Genomic DNA, 20,574 nt, shown 5'->3' with positions numbered 1-20,574 from the left:
GTGAACCCTCTTCGTAACGTACCGCAACTTTAATGCTGGCTCCAGTCATCATGTGCCTTTGATACATAATGGATGACGTTAGCCTTTTTTTTTTGTCACACAGGGCACAGCCCAGAGTGGAGAGCTACTGCTATCCCGCGAGGGCGAGGAAATCTCTCTCTCTCTCTCTCTCTCTCTCTCTCTCTCTCTCTCTCTCTCTCTCTCTCTCTCTCTCTCTCTCTCTCCCTTAAATTGGAACTAGTGCAGCGAAGAGTAACTAAATTGATTCCCTACTTACGTAAGAATCCAAATGAGGACATATTACGAAAATTGAATCTGCTCTCTCTAAGAGAAAAAGAGAGAGAGAGAGAGGCCCATCCGAGGCAAGTGGGTAGAATGTTTTAAAATACTAGGAAGATTCAGCAATGTCGTTACTGAAAGTTTCTTTACGGTCGTACCAATGCTAACAACGACAGGAATGGACTAAATCTTACCAGTCACCAACTTGATCTGAATAGCTCGAGATATTACCATTTTTTTTTTCTAAACCAACGACATTATCGACTTGTGGAATAAGCACCCAGACCATATCGTCCTGTGTAAAACTGTTCATATGTTCAAAATTGAGCTTGATCAGCACCTGTCACACGCCAGTGTTGAATAATTCATTTGTTCTATCTCCATACCGTAATGGTATACTTGTATACTACCTTCTCAACCACTGATCTTTAAGGGAAGAAGAGAAAATTATTCTCTCATCCTTTTCCATTAGGCTTACTACAGACATGGTAAATCTCCAGGCTGGAGTTAAAAGTTTATCCTTACTGTTGTCTTCATAACAAAATTTAAAAGAATTCGTGTATTTGTTGATGGTCTGCGTGACCTAATCAAGTTCTCCTAACTTCTGATTTCCCTTTTGAATATTTCCTTCAGGCTTATTGGTCCTGCAAGGTATTTTCTTTCATCTATACACCGTCCGATGTGTTGCTGGAGGGAATGGAAGGTGAGGAGAGGGTTTGTGCTTTGTTATCCTTTGCTTTTAAGGGGAGTCCATTATTTTTTTTTTCTGTAGTGTTAAGGCCAGACCAGACCACCTCGCCTCGACTTTGAGTCTGTGTGGTTCTCTCTCTCTCTCTCTCTCTCTCTCTCTCTCTCTCTCTCTCTCTCTCTCTCTCTCTCTCTCTCTCTCTCTCGTTATCTCTCACACATAAACATTTTGATAACGTGTTATCTCACGAGACTCGTTCTACGTAACTCTGTATTTCACCCCTGCGGTGAACACTACGCACTAGCACTGCCTCTTGGCAACATTGCAAGTCCTCGAACTATTATCTCATTAAAAGTCAAATTGCCCTCAACTACGTCAACAATTATATCGAAGAACGTATGTGTGTGTGTGTGTGTGTATATATATATATATGTATATATATATATATATATATGTGTGTGTGTGTGTGTGTGTGTGTGTGTGTGTGTGTGTGTGTGTGTGTGTGTGCATTACACATGACAGCTGGAGAATGGATGCGAGCAGAGGATGAGACCTTTTCTTCGTTTGTTCCTTGCGCTACCTCGCTAACGCAGCAAACGGCGAACAAATATGAAAGAGAAAAAAAAGCAAAGAATGCATAACACACGTCAGATCCAGATTTAGTGTGTGAATCATCAACTCGCTCTCCTCAGTTCAGGAATCATTATATATACATGTATATATATATATATATATATATATATATATATATATATATATATATATATATATATATATATATATATATATGTATATACATATGAGTTCCTGGAGCCTGTGTGTGGACGGTACGACAAAAACTGAACCTCATTTACGAGAGCACAGCTACAGCTCAGCTTCAGCTCGGCTACAGTACAGCTACAGCTCAGGTACAGCTTAGCTGCAGCACAGCTACAGCTCAGCTACAGCTCTGCTTCAGCTCGGCTACAGTACAGCTACTGCCCAGTTATACTTCAACTATAGCTAAGGTACAGCTCATCTACAGCAAAGCTTCAGTTCAGTTACAGCTCAGCTAAGCTCAGCTATAGTAGCTCACAGGTCAGATACCCACAGAAAAAAATGATAAGGTTAACGAGGGAAATAATAACTACTCGTAACTTCTTAAAGGAAAATGATGCAACTTAATTCTTGAGGCTGAAAACCACAGCCGAGCATGGTACAACAAGGGAGGGATTGCTCAACAGGAGGGGGTGCAACAGGGAGGAACCTCTCAACAGATGGACACAACAGGGAGGGGTCACTTAAAAGGAAGGGCACAACAAGGAGGAACCTATTAACGGGAAGATGCAGCGGGGAAGGGTCACTCAACAGGAAGGTCAAACAGGGAGGAAGCTATCAACAGGAAGACACAACAGGGAAGGGTCACTCAACAGGAAGGAATCTATCAACAGGAAGACACAACAGGGAAGGGTCACTCAAAAGGAAGGGCAAACAAGGAGGAAGCTATCAACAGGAAGACATAACAGGGAGGGGGGCCACTCAATAGAAGGGTGCACCAAGGTTAGGTCGTGAACAGGAAGGCACAACAGGGAGGCTTCAAAACAAACAGGAGAAAAACCTTATCAACAGTAACGTAAACTCTTGAGATAAAGATAAGAGTATCTGAGATAAGACCCTCCCATCTGTGTATGCTTCTCCCTCCATATAAACAGATAGATGAATGAAAAGAGATAGTTACTTGATACAAAACACACACACACACACACACACACACACACACACACATCACCTCATCTACGAAGCGGGTGCACAAACCCTCGTCGACACCGCCCGCCCCCTATCAACCCCTTATCAGTACTTTGGAATTTCCGCGGGTGTGGTTTGGACTTATCAACGCCACAGCTGCTATCAAGATATCATCACGTCCCTCTTGTCTTACGAGATTGATGTCTCCGTCAGGGCAGGAGCCAGGCCAGGTTAAGGTAGGGAGGGTGATGTGTCTGGCATCACACAAGCTCCTCTCTGTGTGGCATCTGATGCAGTGGATCAGGTAGTGCTTCAGTGAGTGTGTGTAGTAGTGGTAGTAGTAGTAGGTGTGGGTGTGGGTGGTATAGCATATAATAGTAGTGGTTCTGTGGGTGTGTGTGTGTGGGATGGGTGGTAGAGCATAGGATAGTAGTGGGTGTGGAGTGGGTGGTAGAGGAACAATTTTCGTCTTGCTTAAGTGTTGAGGGTTCTTTTTTTTTTGAGGATGTGGTATGATTATGTGAGGTGTTAACATTTACCCAGACCCATCGTTTCTGTCACTCAGTGTGTACAGTGCCACCCATCCCACCCCACACCCACTGCTATCATGTACTGTACAATCCACCCCACACCCACTGCTATCATGTACTGGACCACCCACCCCACACCCACTACTATCAGAGTGTTCGGTAAGCCTGGACTGAAATGGATGACGTACAAATCAGACGAAATAACCAAGTCAGTACCATCATCAGAGCTGACTGTCGCATCTACCACAAGAGCTCTGTAGGGCTACATACAGCTGTCGCACCTACCACGAGAGCTCTGTAGGGCTACATACAGCTGTCGCACCTACCACGAGAGCTCTGTAGGGCTACGTACACCTGAAGTGTCCTGGACTGCACCCAGCTGACGTGCCCTGCATCAAACACACTGGATGTGCCCTGGATCCCACTTCAGCTGACGTGCCCTGCTTCACACACAGCTGACGTGTCCTGGATCACACTTCAGCCGACGTGCCCTATATCACATCGCAACTGACGTGCCCCAGGTCACATACAGATAACCATAGAACGAAAGATCCAATACCGACTCTTCACTCCGGCCTAGTTATAACGTATTTCGAAAAGGTTGTTCAGTCCAGGTCATCAGACGTGATCAAAGACAAGGAAAACTAGAATGACGACAGAGAAGAGCAACAAAACCAAATAAATCCGTCTCTCAGAAATAAACTCTACGAAGACATGGAAATCTAATAATATATTTTCTCGAAGTGAACGCCTCCTCCTCCGGGGAGTTCTTCAACAAGCTCTCAATATAAGAGATAATTTCGACACCAACACGTATGAAAATCTCTTCACATTAGAGAGATATGTTCAGTCACCAGAGACAACGGTTATACGCAGGATGGGGGAGGGGATAAGAGCTGTAACTACACCCGCCAGGTGGAGGTGGGGAGGGAGACGGATGAGATGTAGCTATACCTGCTAGGTGGGGGTGGGGAGGGAGATGGATGAGATGTAGTTACACCCGCAAGGTTGGGGAGGAGGGAGACGGATGAGCCGTAGCTACACCCACTAGGTGGGGGAGGGTGAGACGGATGAGCCGTAGCTACACCCACTAGGTGGGGGAGGGTGAGACGGATGAGCCGTAGCTACACCCACTAGGTGGGGGAGGGTGAGACGGATGAGCCGTAGCTACACCCGAGCCGTGAATAACGTAGCACCTCATCAATTATGAGATATCAAGTCTCGTGAATATTTGATAGGGGGAAATTACAGGCAATTATCGCTGGGGGAAATATTTTGTGAAATGTGTTGTTTCTCTTTCGGGGAAATGTGGAGTGGGAGTGGGGGGGGGGGGAGGCCGAATCCCCGATATGGGGGAGGTTCTCCCTATAAGGGAAGGAGGAGGGTGGGGAGGATATACGCATGGGAAAGGGGAGGACTCAGGGAGCTTGGGATATCCCTGAGAGGTAGGGACAGTCCTGTGAGGTGGGGATTACCTCTGGGTTGTGAACACAGGGATGGGATATTGCAACAGCCTTGGGATGTGGGATCAGCCCTGGGGAATGGGGACAGCGCCCGGTCAGCGGGGACAGCCTTAGGAGGTGGGGACAGCCCTTGGGAAGTTGGGACAGCCCTTGGGCAATGGGGACAGCCCTTTGGGAAATAGAGCAGCAGGTAACCTCATTGCTGTTTCTATCAGCTGCGCAAAAACAATGTCGTGCCACATCTGTGTCAGTGCCAGTCATGGGCTTAACAACTTGCTATGAAAATGGTCCTTTTAAGCTCTGAACTACTTTCAGCCAGTTGAGGAGTCTTTTCCTAGAGCTACCTCGCGGGGTGGGATGTTATTTCATATGTAGCAAGGTGGCGACGAGAATGGATGAAGGCAGCAAATATGAATAGGTACATGTGTAAATATGTATATGTCTGTGTGTATATATATATATATATATATATATATATATATATATATATATATATATATATATATATATACATTGAAATGACCTCTTCTTCCTCATGCTCGTGTTCTGCGACACCAAAGGAATAATTCATTACACAAGTTCCTCCTTCAGGCATAAAGATGTATAGACTTTGTTGTGTAATAATAGATTATGAAATGAATATCTCCTCTGAGGGGAAAAAAATACATATATGGATAAGGTATCAATATCTTGTGGCTCCTTTGAACCTAAAGAATAAAAGGGTTTTCCCTTTATCCTTATCATCTTACAGACCTCAAGGGTCGAGACGAAGCTTTGAAGGTTGGAAAAGAGAGAAAAAAAAATAATTAGCCGCGTTATAATTACCAATTTTCCTTCTCTTTTTGAATATCATGAACAGGTTCACCATCATGGGTTTTGTTGGCATATTTCCTTTGGAATTTGTTTTTCTTTTTTTATATGATCTATCTTTTGAGACCGTTTTCGAATCATGAAATTTGCTAAGAAAACGGGAGAAAGGAAAGGGGGACCCATGGACAACAGAGTTGAATCTAGTTGCATCAGGTCACTATGAATTCGAATCTTGTTTAAGAATTGATTATATCCTCGTTTTCTGACTCCTTCTTCCTCTCATTTCAGTTAATAAACACATCAACTGTGTATCACATTTCTAATTTCTACATGTTCGCTGAAGCGGCAGGAGCAACTGAAGCCTCATACTCGTATATCTTCTACCCTGAGTGGTCGACCAACCCCTGAAGGTGGATGAACAGCTAGATTAACTGTGGACCAAGAGCCGCAACTCGAACTCGAACCCATACTCTCGACCCTGGACAGCCCGTGAATGCGTTACGGTCTGGAACGCTAACTGCTACACCACGGAGGTCCATATCTCTGTCCATTACGATATTTCCCATGAAATTATGTCATTAACATTTGTCAAGCATTATTCATAAAGCCACTTCCAGAAAATGATACAAAAGGATAAAAGAAAAAAAAAATTCACCAAGGAAAACGGAACGTCTTTGCGGGGGACTGTCAAATATTATAATCACTGGACTATTGTGGGTTTTGTGTACCCCCTCCCCATCTACCTCGACCTCTTCCAGTATTCATTATTCCATACGACATCTTGGCGGGTCGTACGTCGTCTTGCTCGAGAGTCATGAAGCCGTCGTGCTCAGGGGTCGTACCGTTCCGACTCAGGGGTCGTCCCGTCGTACTTAAGGCTCATACAGTCGCGTTCAAGCCTCGTACCGTCTTGCTCAAGGGTCGTACCGTCCGACTCAAGGGTCGTACCGTCCGACTCAAGGGTCGTCGCAAAGTCGTCTACAACGTTCGTACCGTCGCATTTAAGGGCTGGTACCCTTAGGGTTCTTCGAGGGGGTCTTACTGTCGCAAAGGTACAGGTATTCAAGACATTTAGGTATTGAACCATAGACCCCCTTCTTGTGCTACCTCAGAACTAACCAATATTCTAATGAGCCATTATCCTTCCCCCAGCCATACCTAACTACCCATGACCCAGTGTGACCCACCATTCCACCTAATGACCTCCTTTACCCCAAGGGTCGGTGTACTGCACCCACTGTGTTCGACTCCACTTGCCCACCGTGACGCCACGCAAATCATCCGTGCAATCGCAGTTTTGTTTACTTTGTAAAGTCGTTAAGTCAATTTAAGAATTGCTTGTTTCTAAACACTTTTAATCACTCCTGGAATTTAACCTCTTTCTCTTCGGGCCAGCGATCACCTCTCATCTTATCTTCTCTCTGTGCTAATCAACCAACCAACCCTCATCCATAATTCAATCCCCTTCCTGTGGTAACGCAACCAACCCTCATTCTGTCCTCTTCCTGTAGGAAATGAACCTATCCTCACCCCTCGTTCTATCCTACCCCTGTGGTAACCAACCAACCCTCAACCCTTTATTCTACTCTCATGTGCTAACCAAGCAATCAACCCATACCCCCCCTCCCCCCCCTCTCATTTCAACGCCCTCCACTCTGTGCCAACGAACCAACCAGCCCTCACTCACTCATTCTATTACCCTCCTGTACATGCCAACCAACCAACCAACCCTCATCCAGACATATAACCAAGCTCTCTCCCCCCCTCTTCCCCACCCTTCCCTCTCCCCTACACAAACCCATAGCCTGTGATTGTGGGGAGTTTGGTCGACTCTATCGTAGCTTTATGAGGCTAAAAGACCCATAACGGTATCTGGAGGGCCGCTGTTCGAAGCTGATTCGATTCTCTTCCGAGAATTCCATGAAAGAGTTAGGCCTAGCATAGGGTAGAGGGAAGGGGAGGAAGAGGGAGAAAGAGGGAGGAAGAGGGAGGGAGAGAGCTCAGAACCCTTCCATGGGCCTCTCATATATGAGGCCCTTGTAACACAGTAGAGGAAAAAATGAGTTATGTGGTTTAGTGTTGGTGTTTCGTATAAGGTTGTGTTTTGAGTTATGATCGATGGTTCAACGTGGATGATATACACTCTGTGAGTGGCTATTTCTATCATTCTTATCATCTATCGTTATCTATCTGCCTATCTCTTTCACCATCCATCTTTATCTATATATCTATCGATCTATCAAACTCCCTACATATCTATCTATCATACCATCCATCTTTATCTGTCTATTCCTTTATCAGCCTATCTATCTATCCAACCATTATCATTACCCCTGATGTTAAAAGTTAGGAAGAATTTAATGGGTTGTGCGATGTATTATAGAGTCTTCCCCTTTTTAGGTCATCACCAGAGGAATTAAGGGCCAGTTTTAAGAGTCAGTTTATGCACCATCACGTCACATTCATTTCCACGCACGACAGTAACAATAAAACTAATACCAAGTCTGATTGGTGCTCCCCAGATACTGTATGAGGTATAAGGCGCAGAAATAAACTCTACAAGCTCAAGAATTCAGACAGTGACCTAAATAATGCAACGCCATATAACACAATTAGGAGAGACGTGAAAAGACTCATCAAAAATGCCAAGACAGAGAGAGAGAGAGAGAGAGAGAGAGAGAGAGAGAGAGAGAGAGAGAGAGAGAGAGAGAGAGAGAGAGAGAGAGATTACGAAAAGAGTAATGTAGTAAGAGAAATTCTTGAAGATTTTATAGCTATATCGACAATAAGAAATATATCAGGAGTGGGATAGGACTCCTTATGAGTGAGGATGGGGAACCCAATGTGGATGGTAAGAGCAAAGCAACAACCCTAATCATGTTTCAATTGTTCTACTTTTACGCTAGAAAGCAGCGATTTACGCTGGAAAGCAGCGATACGAATTTTGAGAGAGTGATAGATAGCACTCACACGATACCAGAACTTACCTTCAAAGTTAGAGAAGTACCAACACAGATAGATAAGTTAAAGAGTAATAAAAGCCAAGGTCATGATCGTTTCCATCCGCGAGTGATTTAAACATCGAACACGAAACTGCTAAATCGCTAACTTACATTTTCTATAACTCTCCCCAAACGGATGAGTCCTGCAGGACTCTGGAGGCTGGCAGACGTCACTCTCATGATCAAAAACGGAAGCTGTGAATCCCCTGCCAGTGACTCTCCTATTAGCCACACATTAATCACAGGTAAACTTCTGGAGTCGATTATAAGAGACAGAATCATAGAAAACCTGAACCAACTCAACCTGATCAATAATACACAACATGGTTTTAGAAAGAGAGGATCATGTCTTACAATCCTCCTTGAATTCTATCCTAAAACTATTCAATACCAATGACAAAACAAAAACTATATATATATATATATATATATATATATATATATATATATATATATATATATTACATTTCTGGACTTCCAAAGAGCATTCGACAAAGTCCTCCACGTTAAATTGATGTATAAAGTCCGGGTCTTAGGAATTACTGGTCGAGTAGGACATTAGATTAGACACCTGGTGAGGTGATGATAGGAGTCAGAGAGTCGTAATGAATGGCGAATCATCACCTGTGGTCACCCGTTACTACTGGAGTCCCCCAGGGATCCGTACTTGGTCCTATACTGTTCATCATTTATGTTAACGATGTTGACGTAGGACTGAATGACCTGGTGTTCAGATTTGCGGATGACACGGAGGTCGGCAATGCCATATCAAGTGAAGGAGATAGGGTAAGATAACAAGGGCAAATGCCATTGAACGTCAATAAATGTCAGCTGTTACAAGTACGAAACCTCAGAAAAGGAAAAAAAAAAGTTGATCATGAACCTATGAACCACAAGATCAAGGTCACCGCTAGTGTGAGGGATCTGCGGGTCACTGTCTCCAACAACTTTGAATCCTTCAAGCACTGTGACGAAAGCAGCCAAGAAAGCAAATAGGATGTTAGATTTATTAACAGAAATGTTCATACAAAGGCGAGGATGTGATATTGCCACTGTGCATAAGTGTAGTTAGACCCCACCTCGACTGTGCAGTGGTGTTTTGGGCACCCCACTTAAGCAAAAATTTTCTTAAACTGGAAGCAGTGCAGTGTGTGTGTGTGTGTGTATGTGTCTGTATGTGTGTGTATGTGTGTGTGCATATATATGTGTGTGTGTGTGTGTGTGTGTGTGTGTGTGTAATTACCCATTTGCACCGTACGGGGAGTGAAACCTATACACTCTTGGGACCCATACACTCATTTGTGTGTACGTAATTACCTATATTTAATTACCTATTTGATCGATACAGGTAGGGCGTTCTGCAATCGTGTGTGATTACTATCTGTGTGTTACGGGGGGGGGAGAGTGTTATACACTCGTGTTATCCCTGTCACATAACTTTGTATATATGGATGGATGTATATATGTATGTATGCACACACATACACACCTTAGCCTATGACAGGTGACCATTTTATCGACCAAGCCCTTGAGGGAGGATGAACAGCTGGGTGGTCTGTGGACCAGCTGCCGCAAACAGAGTTCGAACCTATACGTGTTTGATCTTAGGTGGCCACTACACCACGGAGGTTCGTGTGTGTGTGTGTGTGTGGTGTGTGTGTGTGTGTATAGATGTCTCTGCACACTACTCATATTCGCTTATCACATGATAGACTATACACTATAGACTATACACTTCATCTATCTTTTCCGAATCTTACTCACTTATTCACTGCTTTACGCATCACATTCAACTGTTGCATGTGTTCTACCTGTCTTGACCACAGTTGGTGGGTCACAGCTCTGGGGGGTATCGGGTCAGAATGGTCAAGCAAACTCTTCGTTCCTGCAAAATGTCATTGGTGGGAGGAGTCTTATTCAGGACATTATGTGTAGTTGGTTGGAGGGAGAGAGAGAGAGAGAGAGAGAGAGAGAGAGAGAGAGAGAGAGAGAGAGAGAGAGAGAGAGAGGGGGGTGGGGGGATAAGGAGAGAGTAATGGAAGGAAGAAATGCTATGATGGATTTAAGGAGGATTGTCTGGATGGAAGGAGAGGGAGGGAGGGAGGGAGGGAAGGAGGTAGGGAGGGAAGGAGGACTGGCAGAAGGGGAGAGTAAGTGGGTGAGGGGAGACCTAGGGGAGGGAGGGGGAGAAATAGGAGGGGGAGGACGCTAAGAAGGGGTTAGGGCAAGGCAGGAGGGGAAGGGGAGGTAGAGTGGGTAATGTAGGTAGAGGGGGATACGGAGAGGGAGTTGGGCTGGGAGGAGGGGGTAGGAATGGGAGGCTGGGGGAAGGGATGGAGGAGGGTATGAGAGAGAGAGAGAGAGGGGTGGGGGAGGGGTGGGGGAGGGGTGGGGGAGGGGCGGGGGAGGGGTGGGGAGGGGGGGTAAGACACCAGATCCCACCAGAGATCAGAACGGAAAAGGAATTACATTTGTGGTTCCTCACATCAACGAATTTCGCCAATTTTATGGATATTCCATCAGGGCTTCTCACTCGCCTCACCGAGTGTGAGGGAAGACCTTAATGGACACGCGAGAGAGAGAGAGAGAGAGAGAGAGAGAGAGAGAGAGAGAGAGAAATTCACGGTATGTAAACTAGCACTTTCTCCTCCACACACTAGTACAATGAACTGGCCAAGATTCCGTGTCCACAGAAGAACGTAACGCTTTCAATACATACCCTCATCCAACAGCATATACAACTAAGTAATGATTACCCCTTCATAATGGCCTCAAATATACAACTAAGTAATAATTTACTTCTTCATAATGGCCTCCAATATACAACTAAGTAATAATTACCCCTTCATAAATGGCCTTCAATATATAACTAAGTAATTATCCCTCCATATTGGCCTCTCCAAAAAGATAAAAGCTATACTCGACGCACACATTAAGACAACACCAGTATTACCTCACATCATGCACCCATCTCCTGGCTGGCTGGCTGGCTGGCTGGCTGGGAATAACACGGGTGTTTATAACGTCTAAGGTGACCCACCGACGTCTCTTGGGGGTTTGGAAATGACGTGGGTAAATGTGCGTGGCTCTGCTCCTCTTTCTCGCCTCGACCTCTTGAGGTCAGATGAGGAGGAGGACCACGACCACGACCGCGTCCGACAGGCAACGAGGGCTCGAAAAAGGAAAAAAAAAATATATATATATATATATATATATTCCCGACATCAAAGCGATGCTGTAAGGCGAATATCAGACTCTCCAGAGCTTCATAAATCCCAAAAGAAATCCTCAAATAGTACTGTAATCCCTCCCTCGACCAACCCGACTCTCCCCTCCCTTTTCCTGTCTCCCTCCCCCAATCCCACACTCCGCGAAGGGGGAAGATTCCCCACACGCCTGGCCGCAACCAACTTGCGGGAATCGGTGTTGATCTTGGGAGGTGCTCAAGATTAAAAGGTATCCGGTATCGGGCTCCATGTCCCTGGGTTTCGTCAGTTTTCGGAACTCGGGACGAGAGGGCGGTCGTGTGCGCCATCCTGGCCAAGGGCGGGCAAGCCAGCACGAGCGGGCGAGCCGTGTCGTCGACTTCACCGTCGTCGGAATGGGTCTTTGTTTGGTTTTAAGTATTGAGGGGCTTATTGCACCGGGTCTGGAGGGAGGGGAAGGAAGGGGGGGAGAGAATGATGGGAAGGAAGGGATGTGATGAAGGGTAAGGAGGAGGAGGAGGAACAGAGGGTAGGGAATGTCCCCCTATCTTCCCTACCCTCTCCTCCTCCTCCTCCTCCTCCTCCTCCTGCTTCTCCTCCTCCGTAACAATAGTGGATTTATGTGTTAGGAGAGCTAGTGTTGGTGGTGGTGGAGGGAGAGGAGGTGGTGGTGGTGGGGAGACGTTCGCCAGATCCTGAGGCCATGGACACAACTTCACACATTCTTGTTTACCTTCCCGACCCCCAAGTTTGTGATGGTTTCCGATATTACTTATAGTCTGGCTGGCGGAGTCTCTGTCTCGGCCTCCTTTCACAGAGGAGCTTGGGGCCCTGCTCAACACAAGAACTCGGCCCTTTCCTCCTCCTCCTCCTCCTCCTCCTCCTTCTCCTCTTCCGCCGCCGCCGCCTCGCCGTAAAAGACTTCTCATATATTTATTTCGCCTGGGGGGAAGGAAGGGAAGGCTGAGGGGACAGAAGTAGGGGAGTCGGTCAGGGTGAGAAATGTGTCACCAAGAACAGCAGGATATGGTCACTGAAGAGGGCGGGAGGGGGCGTGTGTGGGCGGGCGGGTAGTGTGTAAGCAATGGTAGTTGGGTGCGTATGTAGGCGTATGAGTGCATGGTAGACTGTGGGCGGGTGAGTGGGAGTGTGGGCGGGTAAGGTGTATATGTGGGTGGGTGGTTGTGCATGCTGATGGTGCGTGTGTGTGTGTGTGTGTTAATGTGGGTGTGGTTCTCTGTGTGTACCTGGGGGTGAAATGATAATGACAGTGTTAATCAACAATTTACCCATTTAACTGCAGCTAAGGTCTGAAAGTATATAGAAAATACATGCGGCAGTATACACGAGATATGAGGAAGGTTGCAGTGATACACCAAACAAGTAGTCTTTCCACAAACATTTCTGATGATATTGACAGCGGTTGGTTCGTTGCTCTTAAGAATGTAAGAACTCATTTGGGCTACAAGTGGTTGTGGTGCCTAACTGCACTCCAGGGACGAGGGATCTAAGTTGGCAGGAGGTGATGGTGGCGCGAGTGGGGCAGTAACTTCTTTCTGAACTGTAGGATGGGTCAGAGTGGTGGCTGAAGGGAGTGGAGATGACCAGTGTGCTGAGCATCTCTTTATAGGCAATATAAGAGGGACCGGGGAGGATCTTGCACACCCTTGTTTGCTTGTTTTCCAGTAGTCCCTGTTGTGTGGTGGACAGGGAGGAAGAGCAGGCGAGGGGAGGCACTAGTGAGTCTTGGGAAGGAAGAAGTGTAGATGTTCTTGTGTTGAGGTGTAGGGATTGCCAGTGTTCCGTGTGTGCGGGAATTGATGTAGTTACTTGTATTGGCGTGCTCCTCCCAGCTTAGGTTATCGTCTAGAGTAACACCGAGAAGCTTGGTGGACTGAATAGCCAGGAGGGGACTAGAGCCTAGTGAGACAGTAGGGGATGGGTGGGACAGAGCTAGAAGCTTGGTGGACTGAATAGCCTGGAGGAGGCTGGGGGCCTAGTGAGACAGTAGGGGATGTCGTGGTGCTGGTAGCAAGGCTGACGTACATGACTACAGTCTTGGTTTGCTTGACGGCGCCGTGGTTGGTGGTGGTCCAGTCCTGGAGGCTGGTGAGGGTGTTGGGGAGGACGGTGTGCTCGGGAGAACTGCTCCCAACGCTGACGTCAGTGGTTACTGTCGTCCAGGTAGGTCCATCCATCAGGCAGGGGGGGAGGGTGTGTGTCTTGCGATTGTTCTTGTGTGTCTTTGTTTGTATGTGTTCGTGTAACTGTCCGTGTATGTGCTTTGTATGTACGTATGCATGTGTTGTCTTTTCTTCCCTCTCTCTCAGCTTGGTGTAAGGCAGTGTGGATGCGTAAGAATGTTAACGTTTGTCATCTTTTTGTATGCTGAAGTTTGTAATGGCAACCAAATATTCCCATGAAGGCCATGAGATAATAAAAGGGTGAAGGGATTTGAAAAATAGGGAGAGAAAAGGACAAATAATTTATAAGAAATTGAGGAAGAAAATGAAAAGCCTTCCTTTTAGACAACAGCTGGCCGTAGCTGTCAACAAAGTCACGAGAAGGTAAAGAGTTCCAAAGCTTAGCGGTGTAAGGAAAGAAACAGACATCATAACTGCCCATTTTTGGACACTCATTCGTCACACAGTGGTCATGTGACGCGGTGGCTTACCTAGCTTTGATTGCGTGGCCTAGCAATTGGTGGGGGCGCATAAGTAGCCAGTTCCCGGGAGCAGAACCCGAAGTAATATCTATCAGAGATGGGAAAAAAGATCTAACACTGCGTCTATACAGGGCAGATACACGAACCACAGCCGTGGTACATGAACTACAGTCATGTTACGGAAGACTACAGCTGTGATACATAATGAAATACAGCCGAGGTACAAGAGCTACAGACGAGGTACAATAAATACAGTCGTAGTTCACGAACTTCGGAATAATTTTTGATGGACTTAGTCACCTGAAACTTTTTTTTTCTCTTTTTTCAGATCTGCGTCAGGTTGACAGACACCTTGACCTGACCCTGGGTCGTCTCCTGAAGCAGGGACGGGTCCGGCCCTTCAGATACTCCTTCAGTCTCTGACTCCACTGACCATAACGTCATGACTTTCATTCACGACTCTACGACCATTGACCACTACATTATACGACTCTTATCCATGGAGGTACGACCCTTGACCAGGACGGTATGATCTTTGGGCATTAAGGCATGAACTTTCACCTAACCCTCATGGGTTAGGTAGGTTAAGGACCAGGTCATCAAAGTCCCCCTTGGGGTCGTACCTTCCCGCCCCAGGGAGCGTCATGTACAGAAACGAGTCGAGGGAGAATTCGACTCAGGCCTCGAACGTCTTCATAACACCTTCCTTGAGTCACCCTCAAACAAGGGTCATAAATATTTCATATGTCTCATATTGGCCTTTGGAATTCTCCTTTTTCTTTAGCTCTCTCTCTTCCATCACCCACTCTCATGATGGCCGACCACAACCACAACGCTCCCAAGTACGGGCTTCTCATATTCCCCCCCACCCACCAACCACCACCACCCCCTTAACCCCACAACCTTGTCGAGAACCCCTAACCCCAGACGAAGATGATTTGCTTGTGTTAGCTTTATCGTGTTGTGGTGAGTCGTTGGCTCCTGCCATGGCAAACGTCTCCTCTGCCTAGAGGTCCAATCTAAGCCATTTGTCTCGAGTGCTTGGCTTTTTGAGCCTCACTTTGGTAGACCGATCTTTTTTATGGTAATGTCACTTTTGTTACTCTTTCTGTTACCCATTTGTCGACGAACAAGCTTCTATTACCCTTCTGTTCAACCACAAACTTCTGCTACCCTTCTGTTCATCCACAAACTTCTGTTCCCCTTCTGTTTTCACGCAACCTTCTGTTACCTTTCTGTTAACACACAATCTTCTCTTACACTTCTGTTCACAGACAACCATCTGTCACCCTCTTGTTCTCACAGAAATTTCTATTACCCTTCTGTTGATATTCAAACTTCTGTTACCCCTTTTGTTCACAGACAAATGTCTATTACCACTCTCACACACAATCTTCTATTACACTTCTATCTATATAAGATCTCTGTTACCCGTCTATTCACAGGCAAGTTTCTGCTGCCTTTCTGCTCTCATACACACTTCGATCTCTGCTGCTCGAATTTATTTCTCATTTCGTCTGGAGAGATGACGAATCTGTGTTCATATTACGAGCCAGCGCGGTACTGAGTGGCAACTAATGAAGGGCACAAGTGGATAAAAGGTGTTTCAGGGAGAGAAGGGAGTGTTTCACTGAGAGAGAGAGAGAGAGAGAGAGAGAGAGAGAGAGAGAGAGAGAGAGAGAGGTGTTTCAGTGAGAGAGGGGGGGGTTTCAGTGAGAGGGGGGGGGGTTCAATTAGAGGGAGGGTATCAGTGAGAAAGGGGTATTTCAGCTAAGGAAATGTATCTAAACAAGAGAAGGAGGCGTTTTATCTCTGAGAAGAATGGGTTTTTCGACGAGAAAAAAAGTGCTTGTGCGTGAGACAGGACTGTACCAGGAAGAGATAGGGGTGTGTTAACTAAAGACAGAGGTGTTTCAGCTAGATACAAGGTAGTTTTGATTAGAGACAAAAGGATGTTTCAGCCAGAGAATGAAGTGTTTTAACTTCATACGGGTATTTCAGCAGGAGACAGGGGTGTTTCAACTAGAGACAGGGGTGTTTCAACTTGAGACAGGCGTGTTTCAACTAGAGAGAGGGGTGTTTCAACTAGAGACAGGGGTGTTTCAACTTGAGACAGGGGTGTTTCAAACAGAGACAGGGGTATTTCAACGAGAGACAGGGGTATTTCAACGAGAGACAGGGGTGTTTTACCAAGGCACAATGATGTTTTATCTAAAGAAATGAGAATTTCAGCTGAGAGATTAAAGAAAGAGACAGCACTACTCCAGAAAAGGGTGTCAAAGAAAGAGAAGAGGGTATTTCAAGGGGAAACTAAAGAATCGAAAACTGCTCCAGATAACAGGACACCAGACAGGCCTAAGAAGCTCCACCAAAGAAGCTCCACCATCAATAGAACACCAGCCGGGACGAAGAAGCAGCTCCACCACCACCACCACAGGTGGAAGTGAGCAACAATAAAGAGAGGGACAAAAACATCGAGAGAGAGAGAGAGAGAGAGAGAGAGAGAGAGAGAGAGAGAGAGAGAGAGAGAGAGAGAGAGTGAGAGTGAAAACGCACACTTCAAAGCACAGACGACCATCAGCCTTAATTAAGAGCATAATGGTTGAATACATAGTCCTTCTCCCTGGCTCCCCCCCCCCTCCCGTTCTACACCAGCTCGGAAGCATGCCAATTATCCCGACCCTAATAATTAAACAATAATGAATTAATTATAAGGCGAATGATTAACCTCAAACCGGTGGGTTGGACTGAGACGAAATCGAGAGAGAGAGAGAGTGTGTGTCTGTCGCTTTCCGATTGGCTGAGGATGTTGGTAAAGTAAGGTACGATTGGCTGTAATTGTCGGATGATTACGTGTGATTGGCCGAGACCACCGGAGGAAGCGTGGGGATTGGTTGAGACTGTTGTGGAAGAGGTTGATGATTGGCTGAGGTCATTGGAGGAATCCATCGCTATTGGCTGAAGGGATATATTCAGAGAGGATCTGATTGGCGCATGGAATATGGTGCCAGCCAGTTTGATGGTATCGTAATAGGAATAGCATTACGTAGTTACCATCCTCATCCCTGGCTACGATAACTAATGAGATACGTAAGATAACAAGTGGTAATTGCCCTCTGAGTAGAGAGGCCGGAGGATTGCCATCTATCGCGAGACATGACTGAATTCAACACCAGCGTCACTTGGGAGATGAGAAGCACACACACAGAGCCGAAGAAGATTGGACTAAACCAACAAGGAAAATCACTAGCGTTCTGAGGAAACATTACCTAAAATTTCTACTTGTATCACTGGGGATATAAAGTCTTGTCAAAAAGCACTCACTCTAAAGGAGTCTTCATTTCCCTGTTACTGGACGTAGCGCAGCCTTAGGATGTATGAGCTTTTTAGAAAGGAGATGTGGTAACACCAGGATTCTTTTCATGGAAACTTGTCCTGGTTAATTACAATCGAATAGATTTATATAATGTTAACCAACTCCCTGTGGACCTTGTGACTATCATTAGCTAATGATCTCAAGTGCAAACAACAGGTAATTGGCAAATAGGCAGTTAAAGACAACACGTTATATATATGTGTGTGTATATATATATATATATATATATATATATATATATATATATATATATATATATATATATATATTAGTTTCCATAGAAATTAGTGATGTTAACACGAAGCCCCCAGGTTTGATTGGGCAGACATACTGCACAGTGTGTCAAAATGGAATTCACACTATCACTGTTAACTATGGGTCATCATCATGAAATTTAAACTATTTAACTTTAGGCTAGAATCAATTGTCTATGTCCATTTGTTCCCCTGTGTCGAGTACTGCAACTAGTGGGATTAGGGAACTGGCGTTAGACAGTAATGGAAGCGAAATGCTGTTGCACGGGATTGTGAAACTGAAACACACTCTCCTCAGTTAGCACGGGTCAGGGGGTAGAGACGAGACGCCGGCGACCACCACACACCACGACACACACACTCCCACCCTCCTATGTGATCGCTGTTAACGAGACTCTGCCACACTCCAATGTCTGTTGGGTGGCCATTCCATCAGCCTGGATTCAACGCTGGATGTTACCGCCCTCCACCACCCTTCGAGGGAGGACAGTGTGGGTGCAACCCTAGCCTACTGTGAGACCTGGTTGGCTCCTCCTACACCCCGCCTTGCATGGGGTGACCTTATACCCTTGTCTACAGCCTAGTACTTTGGTTGATAAATGTACGATATCTTTACGGTCATAAATGTTTATTTCTTGGAGTTTATGACGAGTTTACTTTCCCTACTGCTGACCATAAGTTAGTGTGGCAATTATCGGTTGTAATGATAAGGTAATCTATCATTTTTATAGAGTCACGAAGAGTCGTTTATTCTGAAGTACTGTCGGTGACTCGGTGGAGCCAAGATGGTAAAGACAATCTCATAGTTACGGTAATGATCGCATGGTCAGGGGGGGGGGGGGGGGGGGTACAAGAATGAGATAACATGCATCTCCCCAGACGATGTGATCATTACACGAAAGTGCACTTGGGAACTTATCGTGTTTCATTTTCCTCATGGTTATCAGCATATATATATATATATATATATATATATATATATATATATATATATATATATATATATATATATATATCAGAACGTGTAATGTTCATTTGTAATCAATCTACACAAAATTTTTCCACCACATGTCCGGGATCTGAACCCGGGTACTGAGAATAATAAGCGGACTACGTAACCATTCGACTACCCATCCACCTGGAACAGCTAGCAACAACTCCTCCTGTGGCCCAGAAGCAACAAGACCAAAGCCAATTCATGAATCACTCACTCACTCAGCTCAACTCTTCGCACATTTACTCGACCATTTACGGGAGTCAGTTAGAGATTATTGTATATAACAAAACTCATATACAAGATGACACACACCAGTTGAGTAAAAGTTCCCTAAAGTCTATCTGCATCAACTAATATCATAAAATAACAAGTGAATTACCAACACATTTTCATAGAATATTCACACACCACGAAACAATAAGTTCTCCACGGTTTCAGGGGAGTCTTCCTTATGTAAATATAAGATTATACACAAGTTTTCTCAAACTTGTCACAATGATCTAAGATTACAGGACGTCTGGTAAATCATAACTTACAAAACTTCACAGAATATCCTTGATACAGGACGAAAGAGGCCATGAATTTTGTAGAAGTTGAAGGATGTGTACACTACTCTCCTTGCCGTGTGTTTCAACACTGACGTTCATTTCGGTCGTAAGTACAAACGAAGATATTCGTTAACATGTTTCGGGAAAACTTTATATAACACTGGTAAATAAGTCACCACTATACTTCACATTTCGTGATAAAAATAGTTGATCAATACAAGAATTTAGTATTAATCTGTAGAGACTAAATTCAGAAGAGGGATAGCGTGATCTCAACAGAAAACGTAGCGTTTCTATGAGGAAAACTATTATAACTCAAGTTTACCTGTTTACAATGGCACGTCTTTGTTAATACTATTTACCCCAAGTGTAGATTGTTTGATATATATTGACTCATGTAATCCATTACTACCATTATTGTAGCACAAGAAATACTTACTGGGAGGTAACTGATGATCGGTCTGTTGGTAATGTTCCTTAATTATATAGAGTGGAGTGGGTTTGTCGTGAGGTGGTTGGTACTACAAGATCGACCGAGGTGATCACTCATTCTGAAGTGCCAGGTATACTGCCAGACGCACTCAACATCACAGTCAGAACACGAGGATTAATCAGTGAAGTTAGACAAGAACTCCTAGAGCTTTGGGATCCATATATATATATATATATATATATATATATATATATATATATATATATATATATATATATATAATGTAAAAATGAGGTTAAACTCCTAGGGCTTTGAGGTTCCTAATTTTGACGAAGAAATGTGTACGAGTCAGTGAGTATCATTCTGAGGTGGGTGGATGGTACTCAGAGAGTAAGCAAGCTACTGTTCTGTTTTCTAATCTTTAAAGTCGTATGGCCACGATATGGACATTAGATAAAGTTCATCGTGTGTTCAGTGTGTTGATAATTTTTGCATCAAAGTATTGGTGGTGGCGTAACCATTAGCCAGGGAAGAGCGCGTGACGCCTTTCAGTTATGTATGAAAGTTAAAGTTAAACAAGATACGATAGCTTCCGTTT

General features: G+C 45.0%; 1 long non-coding RNA gene across 1 annotated transcript in view; it reads right to left on the bottom strand.

Annotated features, from left to right (window-relative positions):
• The window catches only part of LOC139759649 (uncharacterized), a 33,553-nt gene extending 13,934 nt beyond the window's left edge, over nt 1-19,619 (bottom strand). Inside the window, exon 1 of the long non-coding RNA XR_011715124.1 lies at nt 19,532-19,619. This is a non-coding gene — a long non-coding RNA (uncharacterized lncRNA). The remainder of the gene's footprint in view (nt 1-19,531) is intronic.
• Between the last annotated feature and the right edge of the window lie 955 nt (nt 19,620-20,574).

This window comes from Panulirus ornatus, chromosome 3 (genome assembly GCF_036320965.1).
Source record: "Panulirus ornatus isolate Po-2019 chromosome 3, ASM3632096v1, whole genome shotgun sequence".
NCBI lineage: Eukaryota > Metazoa > Arthropoda > Malacostraca > Decapoda > Palinuridae > Panulirus > Panulirus ornatus.
This window is presented reverse-complemented; position numbering and strand designations above follow the sequence as displayed.